The following is a 12,810-nucleotide window of genomic DNA, read 5'->3' on the forward strand; positions in this document are numbered from 1 at the left end:
CTGGTCTACTAGAAAGAAACCTAACTCAACTCACTATAGTGGCAATTCATGCCCTCTCATACAATTTCCAAACATAAGTCCATTCATAGACCTGAAGCCCTTGAGACCATAGGAGTAGACTGTAAATCTTCTCTAAGCTTTTCCCAGAAGTACGTGTGGCCATATACTGGGAAAAAGGAATACCTTGGTGGGAGGGCATATGGGGAGCTCAGTAAATTAAATGACCAATTCTTGGTTTGGGTTCAAGTCATGATCTCATGGATCATGAGATTGAGTCCCTGAAAGATACAAGGATGGCGATATTTGTCATACTCCCACTAAACTTGCCTGTTTGGCTGGTGTAAAGACTCAAGGTGTGTCTTGGTACATAATAGTAAATATCATACATTTAATCACATAGCAATTTCAATCACAATTGTGATTCCAGATATGGTGTCTTTACCAAATAAAATCAATAATCCCTAGCACCTTGGCACCTGATATACAGCTATTGACCAGAAAAGATGCTTTCTTCTCCATCTCAATTAGTATGGAAAATTATAAGCAGTTAGAATCTACATGGTAGGAGCAATAGTATATCTTCACTACACTTCAGCATTGTGTCAATTCTCCCGCTCTCATAATATAATCCAGAGGCCCCTTCACATCCTGCTGCTTCATGACATGATATATATGGCCAATGATCTAATAAACAGGAAGTAACAAGGATCCTATATGCCTCTGTAAGATATATGTATGCTAGAGGATAGAAGATAAATTCTACAAAAGTTCAGGGGCTTACCATATCGGCGATGTTTTTAGAAGGTTCACTGGTCTGGCACAATGCTTGGCAGACCTCATTGGATTTCAGAAGCAAATATATTCTACTTTTGGGTGTGCTATTCCAAGACATTTACCAGATAACCCATAAACTATACTCTGGCTTCTGGTTAGGTTTGGTCAAAGGAGAGCCCAGAAAGATGATTGGAAGGAGGGAGAGAGAAAGGTGAGGTGAGGTTGTTGATTACCCTAGCTTCCTCTCTGCAAGGCTGTCTTGATCTCACTGTGCCTCTAGACAGCTATAACTGGCCCACTTATATCAGCCTACTATAAAGTGTCTGTTCTTCTGGGTGCCTATAACTGTTCCCTCCACTTACCGTTTCAACTTAGAAATAGTAACAGCTCCCTTTGATATTATTATGGTACCTTTTGTGGGTCCTTCAAATTCCTACACCTCTGTAAATAGTCCAGTTATGAATAGACCCTCTTTAAATTACCCTAATCTGAATGTATCATGGGTTTCCTATTAGCATATATTGACCAACACAATTAGGAGGTGGGTTTTACATATATGTTATATAGGCCATATATTCTAGGTATCATGGATAAAAGCTTGGGTTCCATAGTCACACTAATCAATGTTCAAATCACAGGAGCACCATTTACTAATCTGTATGATGCTGAGCAATGTTTTTCACCTCTGAGCTTCAGTTTCATCTGCAAAATGGGACTATTACTAGTATTTACCTTACATAATTGTTGTGAGGATTAACTAAGGCAATATATGTAAAGTACCTGGTACAGTGCCCAGCACGACATAAATTTTCAATAATAATATCAGTTATTTTTTTCATTCTTTTTATAGCCCACAGCATTCACAGGGGAGGGAAATACAGTTTTAAAATTCATTAATTAGAGTCCTGTTTATAGTTTTATTGTTAACTCTAATTGCTTATTTGAAAGAGTCTCCTGACTTCATTAAAGTAATTATTGCCTGTCAGTAAATGATGGGTTTAAATTTCTGCACATATGCTAGAATTTCACGCATCTTGTGCTTCACAGCAGGAACCTAGTCTTAGTCAACACTTCCTTGTTCTGACATCTGCACTCAATGCATAGGGACTTACTTAAGCAAAGACATAATTATCCTTCAAAATAAAAGTAACAGCATTGCGTATCTCAAATTTGTTAACTTGCTCCCTTAAAGTGAGTATTCTAATTACATTATTTGTATTGGACTGTCAGCATTACAGCAAGTCACGGTGCAAAATAAGGTACTAGAAGTCCAAGAAACTAAGGTAGGGCTGGGGGTAAAGGGAAAGATCCAGACAGAAGAGCTTGCCAGCCCAGGGAAATTTCCCAAAAGCATGAGTTCAGGACCAAGTTCAGTCAGAAGTAAAGGGATCGGGTCTTAGAAGCCATAGAAGCCTTAGAAGGATCACACAAGGGAGAGTAAGGGAGTATAATACTTAATATTTAAGAAATATCTATTCAATACATACTAGGTACAAAAACTCATTAACAGGTAGTGAGTTAGGCAGGGACATTGGACATAGAAAATGAAAATAAGACAGAGGTCCAAAGTCCAAAATCTAAGCAAACATCCTGAACTAAGACATTTGTAGTAAAAGGCAAGAGTTCAAGAATCCAGACAAGCAATTGGGGAAATCAACATGGAGTGCTAACAATGATGAGATTAGTAACTGAAGACAAGTCCTCCTACCTAATCAGAGAACTTCTCCTATGCTTCCTTCCTGGGGAATGGCCACCCTCAAGCTCACAAATGAAAGAACATTGACAGTTGCAGGGAATTGGAGGAAAGAATGAAGTTAAAATGAGAGAGGTAAATATATTCCAGTAGACATACATAAAAAGTACAAGTATAAAAAGTTCATGTTACAAGTCTTCAGCCATACCCATAAGCCCAACAGTTTTGTTGCTTGTCTGTTTTCATTTCCTACTTTATATTATTCATAGATTGGAATACTCTAAGTCTGATAAAATCAGATGACTTCCTTACCACCAATAAAGAGAAGAGAGAAATATTTGCAGTGGGTTTATGAGACTGCAAAGTGAAATTCTAAACAACATGTCTATAAAACCAGGGGTAAGATTTCATTCAAGATAGAGAAAAACAGAAATAGGGTATGGATGATAGAAAACAGCAACAAAAGACAACAACAAAAAAATGAAACAAAGAAAAGGTTTTGTTGTAACCACTGTATCTCAGGAAGACCTGGGTTATGGGGGTAGAATGGGGTGAGAACAGATTAAAAGAGGTAGCCAAATCCTAAAACAAGATTTCATGATCTTAAAAGGTTCCAATTGGCTTTCTTTTTTAAAAAGATGTATTTATTTATTTCAGAGAGAGAGTACACAAGAGGGAGCAACAGAGGGAGAGGGAGAGAGAATCTCAAACACACTCTGTGCCAAGCACAGAGCCCAATGTGGGTCTCGATCTCATGGCCCTGAGATCACAACCTGAGCCAAAGCCAAGAATCAGATGGTTTACTGACCGCACCAACCAGGCACCCCAAAAAGGTGCCAGTTGGTTTTCTGAAAATTCCAGTCAGATTGCCCAACCAAAAGTGGGGTTCTATTATCCAAATTACAAATGAATTTTACTTTTTCTCAAAGATAAAATTTACCCAAATACATTTGATTGGCTAATCATGTGTACCTAAATATTTGACAAAAATAAACAATGTACTTATATTTGCCTATGAATAATACTGATGTAGTTTACATTATATATGATTTTCAAAATAAACTTGCCCTTGAAGATACAATTCCATCATGTAACCTTGGATAGCCAAGGGTTGACACATGACTTAGGTTGGGTTCCCCCAAAAGCTGACCCAGAGACAAGAATGTGATACAACTGGTGTATTTGGAAGGTGATCCTAGTAAACAGTAGAAGGAAAATAGAAAAGTGCAGCAGGGAAGAGAAGGAAGCCAATATTGAGTGAGTACTGAGCAAAATTCCCCGAGGGAACCTCTGCAAAACAGTGTAGAACAAGCCTCAGAGTTATCCTAACTGAAGGGGAGGGAGCTGGGGGTATTTATCTACCAATTCCTTTAAGTTCTTGATTGAGGGCTGACTTCACTGGTAGAGATGTGTTAACTCCCCAGCATACATCATGCTGGCCAAGACACCAGAAAAACTATACAGACAAGTGCACGGTGCTTGTAGTTCAAAGCTGTCAGATGTGTGTGGCAGAAATGATGAGTACCCAGGAGAGAGGAGTGAGACTCATCAACCAAAATGGCTATAACATACAAACAACTTCCTCCAGGTACCTGGAGAATGAAGGAATAAATTAAATGTCATTTTAAGGCATCATCTAACTGTATAATTCTTTGACTGTATAAAGAAAATATCTAAGATTATTATGATTACTATAATATACAAATACACATTGGTATAGACTGAATTTTTGTGTCCCCCTCAAAATTCTTGTGTTGAAACCTGACCCCCAAGGGGATAGTATTAGTACATGGGGCAATTGAGATGTGATTAGGTTGTGAGTGTGGAACCCTCTTGAATGGAGTTAGTGCCCTTATAAAAGACACCCAGAGAGTTCTTTCACCCTTTCTGTCATGTGATGTTACAGAAAGAAAATGGCCATCTATGAAGCAGGAAGAGAGCTCTTACCAGATACTAAATCTGCCAGCACTGTGATCTTGGACTTTCCAACCTCCAGATAGGAGAGGTATATATGTTTAAGCCACTTAGTCCATGATATTTTTATTATAGCAGCCCAAAAGGACTAAGACACACATATACACATTGATGATACAACTTGGAATTAATTTAAATTTCAAGAAGGTGAGAAACATGAATGTCTTGTTCACTATCATAACCACTTGTTCATCTCTGCCCAGTACTACATCTGACACATAGAAGGCTTTTTGATCAATCAATAGTTGTTGAACAAATGAAAAAGTAGAGAATCATAATCAAAAGTATTCGGTTCATGTTTACACTACTCCGGTTGACTAGTCATCTAAAACCTTTTGTTTATTTGAAGAGGAGCCTCTTTTCTAGCATAGGTCAGCTTAATAGTCTATAGAACCACAATTTTCAGTGAGGGAGAGTTCCTCTTTAAGCTAACAAATAACCTATAAAAGCCTGACAGGTTCCTAATTAATTTGCTAATAGTTCTTCTCTGTGAATGATCATTAACTCCAGCTGAATCTTTAAACCATAACACAATGTGCAGTATATCTATGCCACTTACAGATACATTTGCATACATATAAATAAAAAGGAGAGCATTTTTAAAAACAAGTTTTTTTATCTGTATCAATTTTCTTTTATGGTACACTCCCAAGTTTTGACAATTGGTTTAGCACAATTTAGCTGCAACTACTTAAAATATTCTTGAATGTGGAAAAGTAACATAATGCCTTTCTACAAGCTCAGGAAGAAAGTTCACAAGAAAATTAGGGCAATTCTGCATAGCAACTTGAGTATTTACATATCAGCAATCTATTTAACGAAGAGCAGCAAAAATAGCAGATTGAGTAAGTCCAGAAGCTGCAAACACAACACATCCTGCTAAATTCAAAACAATAGCAGTTGAGTAAGCTTGGTATGTGTACTGATATGGGGAAAAAATTTTCTAAATCCTGGTTTCACTTCTTCAAACTAGAAGAAACTGTATGTTGATCATATAGAATGTAGTTCTTATCTCCAAATCTCAGCCATCCTAGTGAACTCACTTGTCTTCTGAAGTACTGTCCTGGTACTGACAGTGAGTCAATTAGTCATCTGTGACTGAGTGTCCAGTGTGAGCTGAACACTGAACTAAACATTATTGAGGGGAAACAAAAGAAACTAGTCCCAGTTCCTGCCCTTGAAGAGTTATAACCTGGTTACTTATATAGGATACATATTTCTTTTTACTAAATTTTTTATTTATTTTCAGCATAACAGTATTCATTGTTTTTTCACCACACCCAGTGCTCCATGCAATCTGTGCCCTCCCTAATACCCACCACCTGGTTCCCCCAACCTCCCACCCTCCGCCCCTTCAAAAGCCTCAGGTTGTTTTTCAGAGTCCATAGTCTCTCATGGTTCACCTCCCCTTCCAATTTCCCTCAACTCCCTTCTCCTCTCCATCTCCCCTTGTCCTCTATATTATTTGTTATGCTCCACAAATAAGTGAAACCATATCATACTTGACTCTCTCTGTTTGGCTTATTTCACTCAGCATAATCTCTTCCAGTCCTGTCCATGTTGCTACAAAAGTTGGGTATTCGTCCTTTCTGATGGAGGCATAATACTCCATAGTGTATATGGACCACATCTTCCTTATCCATTCATCCGTTGAAGGGCATCTTGGTTCTTTCCACAGTTTGGCGACACATTTTAAAATAATAACCTTCAAAACTGCTCACATCAAGCAGTGCCAATTAAGAGTGGGAAGAAGAAGAGTGAAAATGGATTGTGGTTGAGATCTAAAAACCCATAAAATGGGTAGATGGGAAAACAAATGCTTATTGACAAATTTGAAAATAGTTGTAATAGTAAAGGGGTTGCCAATAAGTTGCTTCAGATGGAAGCACTTTGTAGACTATTTGGCCAGCCCAGTGTGTTTTAAAAATGTATGTGCTATGGTGAGTGCTATGAATTGTGTAAGACTGATGAATCACAGACCTGTAGTCCTGAAACAAATAATACATTATATGTTAATAAAAAATGTACACTTGAATGCCTACAGGCTCTATTGTGCATTATTTATATCACTTCTTGTAGTTTCACATATTTACAATTACTTACTGGCCTGGCCGATAAAGACATTGGAATTTTTTATCCCTGAATTAGTGGCACATCTTTAATACTTGAAAAAATGGTTTAGGATATTGTTACTCAAAGTTGTAGTCCCTGGGCCAGCAACAACAGCATTACTTGGAAGTTTATTAGAAATGCAGAACCTCAGGCTCCACCCCACACCTACTGAATCACAATCTAAATTTTAATAACATATTCATTTGATTTGTATACACACTAAAGTTTGAGAACTAGTGCTTTAGGACACATGAAAGAAAACCCTATTTCATCCAAGACTAAAAATAGGGACTGTGCTATCCACCAAGTGATAATACACTATAAAAATAAAACCAGCTTCAAAATTTTGAGATCATATGAACTAAATACAGTGTATCCTTAAAACCAGTGGTTCTTTTTTGGTGTTTTTTAAAAAGATTTACTTATTTATTTGAGAGAGAGTGCAGGGGGAGGGGAAGGGGTAGAAAGAATCTTAAGGAGACTCTGTGCTGACCAGGGAGCCTGACACAAAGCTGGATGCTAGGACCCTGATATTAGGACCTGAGCCAAAACCAAGAGTCAGACACATAATAGACTGCACCATCAAGGCACCCTTCAAGCAGTGGTTCTTGAACATCAGCGATCATCAGAATTACCTGAATTGCTTGTAGATTTTTCAGCCTCAACTCAACTGCAGAAATTTAAAGTACAAATCCTGGGTCCTTCCTACCACCTCCAGGCTTGGTGTTCCCCAACCCTCCCCTGAACCCCAGCCATGATGTCTCCCCATATTTCCCAACTTTATGGCAACAGAAGCGGCTGCATCTGTTAGGGTTGGGACAAGTGGATCAGGGAAGGCTGAGACTATACAGAGAAGCAAGATTTCCACAGGTAGAGATGTAAGCAAAGAATTTCTCAGGAAGAGCAAGGATAGAAATACTATACAACACTGCTTTTTTCAATTTTATTATGTATCAGTGTCATCTGGAAAGGTGGCTATAACACAGCTTCGGGGGCTCCCATTCTGATTCAGTAGGCCTGAGGTGAGGTGCAAGAATCTGCATTTTGACAAACATTTTAGCTTATTCTAATAAAAGTGATCAGAAAACCACATTTTGAGAAGCACTATTTGGATCCACTGCTTCAATAGCATAATTCGTTACATAGATGCAGTGTTATACCTCTTAGCTCTAGTTCAAATGGAAGAATTGAGCTCTTTCCTTGTGATGGACAAGGGTGAATGAACAGCCATCTAAAATAATTGTTAAATAAAGGATGCAAACTGCCACAGGAGAGGCCTGCGGTGGAGTTTCAGAAACTAGCCATTTATTCCAGACTTCCAACTTCTTTCCTAACACCTAAAAGCAGAACCTTCTATTGATTTCCCACAGAAGACCTGTTATTTTTCCCACTATATAGCAACTCTCTAAGTTTTTCCTATCTGAATCTTTAAGCTTTTCCTATCTGAATCTTTGCTTTGCCCCAGGCCAAAAAACCTCCACATTGTTGCCAGTTCTTTAAAAAATAAAATCTGATCATGGTTCTTCCCTGCTTAAGAACCTTGTGAACAAAAGCACTCAAACTGCATTGTGCACTGCCTAGGAGTTTTGTTTTGTTTTTTCTTTTAAATATTTTATTTATTTGTTTATTTTTAGAGAGAGAGGGAGAGAGAGAAAGTGCAGGAGGTGGGGTAGAGGGAGAGGGAGATGAGTCTTAAGCAAACTCATGCTAAGTGCAGAGCCTTACATGGGGCTCGATCTCATGACCCTAAGATCATGACCTGAGCCAAAATGAATAGTGGGATGCCTAACTGACTGAGCCACCCAGGTGCCCATGCGTAGGAGCTTATTTTTAAAATGCAGCTTCTTGGAGAAGGAACAAGATGGCAGAGGAGTAGGAGACCTAAATATCATCAAGTCCCAGGAGTTCAGCTAGACAATTATCAAAAAATTCTGAATAGCTACAAACTCAACAGGAGAGAGAAGAGAAGAAGAGCAGCAATTCTAGGAACAGCAAATCGAACACTTTCCAGAAGGTAGGAGATGCAAGGAAGTGAATCTGAGGCAACATTCGGGAAGATAGACCATGGGGGGAGGGACTGGCTCCCAGCAAGTAATAGAGCAGTGGAGTACAAAATCAGAACATTTAGAAGTCTGCTTCACTGAGGGACGTTGCTCCAGAGGCTAAGCAAGGGGTGGAGAACTCACAAGGATAGTGTGGTCTCAGGACCCATGGGGTCATAAAAAGACCAGGGGTGTCTGAGTGCGGCAGAGCTCTTAGGTATCACAGCAGGGAAGCTGGCTGCAGAGATGAAGCTGAGGCTGGGGCTCTCAGCTCAGGGTTACCATAAACCATGTTCCAAGGCACAGCCGGGCCACTGCTCTTCAGGCAGGGACCCAACAAGGCAGCAGATCTGGGGAGACTCAAATTCCTCCTCCAGGAGGAGCAGTGCAGAAGTGCACTATAGGAATCAGCTGGGTCTGGAGACTCCAAAGAAGGCCATGCACTCGAGACAGAAATGCTCAGTCACAGGCAGGGTGAGCTCAGAGTGTGGCCAGAGACCAGGAAGACAGGAGGGATTGACTGCTTTTCTCTGAGTGTACATTGAGTAGTGGAGCCCTGAGCTCTCTGCTCCTATAGGGCCAGAGATTGGGATGCTTGCCATTTTCATTCCTGTCCTACAAAGCTGTATAGAAAGCATTCAGGAACAAAAACTCCTGAGACAAAAACTGAGCAGATTGCTTAGCCTGGCCCCTGGGAAGGGTGGTGCAATTCTACCTCAGGCAAAGACATTTGAGAATCACTACAACAGGCCCCTCCCACAGATGATAAGCAAGAACATCCAGCCAAGACAAAGTTCACCAATCAATGAGAACTGCAGAACTCTAGAGCTAGGGGAAAGCAACACATAGAATTCATGTCTTTTTTCCCATGATCCTTTAGGCTTTCAAAGTTAAATTCTTAAAATTTTATTATTTTCTTATTGCCTTTTTAATTTATCCTTTCTTATTTTAATGTATTTTTAACTATTTTATCTTATCAATATCTTTTAAAAAATCATTTTCTATTTTCATTGTTATAGTCATATTTTATCCCTTCATTGTATTTAACCATATTTTTTGTATACATACAGGTTTTTTTTTAATTTTGGGATACAAATTATTCTAATAGATCCAAATATACTCTAAATCGAGCACATGGCTTTGTTCTAGTCTCCAGCCTGATCACATTCTTTCCTTTTTTTTTTCTTTTTTCAACCAAATTCTTATCTTAACAATTCCTTTTTTAGAATCTTTTTTAATTTTCATTTTTACAGTCTTATGCCATCCCTTCAATGCATTTACTTTTATTTTTGTATATATATGTTTTTCTTTCTTTAAATTTTTAGAAGATAGTTTCTTCAAACAGACCAAAATACACCCAAAATAAAGTGGGTGGCTCTATTATATTCACCAGTCTAATATGTATAAATATATTTTTTTATTTCTTTCCCCCTTTTCTTCTCCCCTCAGTTTCTGGTCTCTACTGATTTGGTTAGCAAATATCCTTCCGGGGTCATTGCTATCCTTTTAGTATGTTGTTCTCTAATTCATCTATTCTTATCAGAATGAAATGACAAGGTGGAAAAACTCATCACACAAAAAAAAAGAACAAGAGGAAGTACCAACAGCTTGGAACCTAATCAATATGGACATTAGTAATATGTCAGAAATAGAGCTCAGAATAATGATTGTCAAGGTACTCGCTGGGCTCGAAAAAAGTATGGAAGATATTAGAGAATCCCTTTCTGGAGAAAAAAAACACTTTCTGGAGAAACAAAAGAACAAGAATATAACCAAATTGAAATAAAAAAAGCTATTAATGAAGTGCAATAAAAAATGGAGGCTCCTACTGCTAGGATTAATGGAGCAGAAGAGAAAATTAGTAATATAGAAGACCAAATGATGTGGAATAAAGAAGCTAAGTAAAAGAGGGTGCCTGGGTAGCTCAGTTGGTTAAGCAACTGCCTTAAGCTCAGGTCATCACCTTGGAGTCCTGGGATCAAGTCCAACATCAGGCTCTCTGCCTCAGCAGGAAGTCTACTTCTCCCTCTGAACATATACTTCTCATGTTCTTTCTGTTTCTCTCTCTCTCTCTCTCTCTCTCTCATTCTCCCTCTCTCAAATAAATAAAATTGTTTAAAAAAAAAAAGAAAGAAACTGAGCAAAAGGGACATAAACAACTACTGGATCATGAGGAGAGAATTTGAGAGATAAGTGATAAAATAAGATGAAAAAATATTAGGATAATTGGGATCCCAGGGGCGCCTGGGTGGCTCAGTGGGTTAAAGCCTCTGCCTTCAGCTCAGGTCATGATCCCAGGGTCCTGGGATCAAGCCCCGCATCGGGCTCTCTGCTCGGCGGGGAGCCTGCTTCCCCCTCTCCCTCTCTACCTGCCTCTCTGACTACTTGTGATCTCTGTCTGTCAAATAAATAAATTTTAAAAAAAAGAATAATTGGGATCGCCGAAGAAGAGGAAAAAGAGAGAGAGGCAGAAGAAATATAGGAGTAAATTATAGCAGATAATTTTCATAATTTGGTAAAGAGGACAAACATCAAAATGCAGGAGACAGAGAGAATGCCCCTCAAAATCAATAAAAATAGATCCACAACCCTTCATCTAATAGTAAAAACTACATGTCTCAGGAATAAAGAGAAAATCCTGAAAGCAGCTTGGGAAAAGAGGTTTATAACATACAATGGTAGAAATATTAGATTGGCATAGACCTATTCACAGAGACCTGGCAGGCCAGAAAGGACTGGCATGATATATTCAGAGCACTAAATGAAAAAAATATGCAGCCAAAAATATTATATCCCACTAGACTGTCATTGAAAATTGAAGGAGAGATAAAAAGCTTCCAGGACAAACAAAAACTAAAAGAATGTGGGATCACCAAGCCAGCCCTACAGGAAATATTGAAAGGGGTCCTCTAAGCAAAGACAAAGCCTAAAAGTGATGGACCAGAAGGAACAGAGACAATATACAGTAACAGTCACCTTACAGACAATATACTGGCACTAAATTCATATCATTCAATAGTTGCCCTGCATGGAAATAGACTAAATGTCCCAATCAAAAGACACAGAGTATCAGAATGCATTAAAACACACACACACACACACACACACACACACACACAACCCATCAATATGTTGTCTACAAGATAATCATTTTAGACCCAAAGACACCTCCAGATTGAAAGTGAGGGGGTGGAAAATCATTTACCATGCTAATGGACATCAAAAGAAAGCTGGTGTGGTAATCTTTATATCAGGTAAGCTACATTTTAAACAAAAGACTATAATAAGAGATGAGGAAGGACACTATCTCATACCTAAAGTGTCTGTCCATCAGGCAGATGTAACAATTTTAAACATCTATGCCCCTAACGTGGGAGCAGCCAATTATGGAAACCAAGTAATAAAATCAAAGACACACATAACAATAATACAATAATAGTAGGGGACTTCAACACCCACCTCACTGAAAAGGACAGATCATCAAGCAAAAAATCATCAAGATAATAAAGGCTTTAAATGACACACTGGATGAGAGGGATATCACAGATATATTCAGAACATTCCATTCCAAAACAATATAATACACATTCTTCTCTAGGGCACATGGAACATTCTCCAGAATAGATCACATCCTGGGTCATAAATCAGGTCTCCACTCATACCAAAAGACTGGGATCATGCCTTGCATATTTTCAGACCACAATGCTCTGAAACTAGAACTCAATCAAAAGAGGAAAGTTGGAAAGAACTCAAATACATGGAGGCTAAAGAGCATCCTACTCATGAATGAGTGGGTCAACCAGGAAATTAAAGAAGAATTTAAAAAATACATGGAAACAAATGAAAATGAAAACAACAACTGTTCAAAATCTTTGGGACACAGCAAAGGTGGTCCTGAGAGGAAAGTATATAGTGATACAAGCCTTAGTCAAGAAAGAAGAAAGGTCTCAAGTATACAACCTAACCCTACACCTAAAGGAGCTGGAGAAAGAACAGCAATGAAAGCCTAACCCCAACAGGAGAAGAGAAATAATAAAGATCAGAGCAGAGATCAAAGAAGTAGAAACCAAAGAATACTAGAACAAATCAACAAAACTAGGAGTTGGTTCTTTTAAAGAATTAATAAGACTGATAAACCCCTGGCCAGACTTATCAAAAAGAAAAGGGAAAGGACCCAAATTAATGAAATCATGAATGAAAGAGGAGAGATCACAA

This window comes from Martes martes (assembly GCF_963455335.1).
Source record: "Martes martes genome assembly, chromosome: X".
Taxonomy (NCBI): domain Eukaryota; kingdom Metazoa; phylum Chordata; class Mammalia; order Carnivora; family Mustelidae; genus Martes; species Martes martes.